Raw genomic sequence first — 1,602 nt, 5'->3', positions numbered from 1 at the left:
AAAACTCAATGTCTATCTCTTTATTTATTATCTAATTATATCGACTCATTTTTAAAAAAAACTTTATCTAAAAAAATTCAAAAAAAAAATCAAAAAAACATCAGAGAGATACTAAACTTACCGATATGACTGGCAATTCACTAGAAAGATACAGTCCTGTTTACATTGAGAATGATTAACATGTAGTCAGAGAACAAAAAAAGCAAAGTTGGAAAATACGTTAACACTTTTTAAAAAACAGTTGAATTCAAAGTCATGAAAGCAGTTTGCTAGTAACTGAAATCATTCACTGGCTTTATTTATACACTCAATTAAAATCATTGAAATCTGTCATAATCCCGAATATCATACGACTATAAAAACAAGCCGAAATAAAAAAAATTCTGAAGAAACGGCGTCGAAGCCTGTAAAATACACTCTATGCACAAAAAGTATTGAATACAATCAATTGCGCTTTTCTTCAAAGTCTTTGTTGTAATGTGAAACATGAAAAACATGTGCCTTTAAAGTGATGATCGGACAAGACAGGAAAATGTAACCTCAAAGCTTGACAAAGAGCACAAAACAAATCATGAAAAAATGTAGTATCAACCCCAAATGCCTATTTTTAATAAATAAAAATCATGGAATTCTACATCATAATTTACGTGAAAGAGAATGCCAACTCTATTTTTGCTCAAACTATGCTAAAAAGCGGCCGAAATAAGATTGACAACGGCAAATCTCAAAAAACCAATATTTTAAAGCAATTGTTTTAGAACCGTAAAACAAAAATAAAAACCGGAAGCGTTTGACTCAAATATGGTAATTTTTTTGTTATCAGCTGGGAAGCCAATTGGACAGTTCATTAGTAAGGCTAAAAACTACAATTAAACAACGAGTACAAGCAGAAATTTTCACAAACTGAAGCCACAAAATCGTATGCTTTTTGCAGAAGTTATTGCGTTTGTTCTCTGGCCAACGCCTACGTTTAAAGGTAATTTTATCATGACAATCGTTTTTGTTGGATTTGAAATCAATTTAGTCTGTTTATTAACATTAAAAGTGCAAAAATCTCTCAAAAATTATATTCGACGTCCCAATACAATTCGACTAACTTTTGGAGTACAAAAATCCATATTAAGAGCAAAACTGGTCATGTTATAGATGCGCCTCCATTTAAAAAAATTGCAAATTTTGCAAAAACAGAATTAGCAAAATATGATATATTAAACATAATTGATGATCTTTGGCTACTTATCGAGTCAAACTAACAGAAAATCATTATTTATCAGCTAACAGCACTAGATAGTTTCTTTAACAGCTCCTGCAAAACTTAAATAGACATCTAAAAAAAACTTAAGTCACAAGATTACATTAAGAAAATGAAGGGGTGGCAAAACTCAAAAATTCATTTAAAATTTACGAAGTTTGTCGGAGCCATGAAAGCTTTACTCAAAAAACACAATATTTATTAATTGGATTTTATTTGAACAAAAATAGTATATTTAGTCAAATTTTTCAATAAAAACAGACTTGTTTGTCACTGGAATGAAAAAAAAATGCAAAATATGTTTTATAATGAACAGACCCAAAATAAATTTCGACTCGTTTTTCTTTGAG

Source organism: Convolutriloba macropyga, chromosome 1, assembly GCF_964194025.1.
Source record: "Convolutriloba macropyga chromosome 1, txConMacr16.3, whole genome shotgun sequence".
Taxonomy (NCBI): domain Eukaryota; kingdom Metazoa; phylum Xenacoelomorpha; order Acoela; family Convolutidae; genus Convolutriloba; species Convolutriloba macropyga.
The sequence above is the reverse complement of the archived record's forward strand: the minus strand, read 5'-3'. Positions refer to the sequence as shown.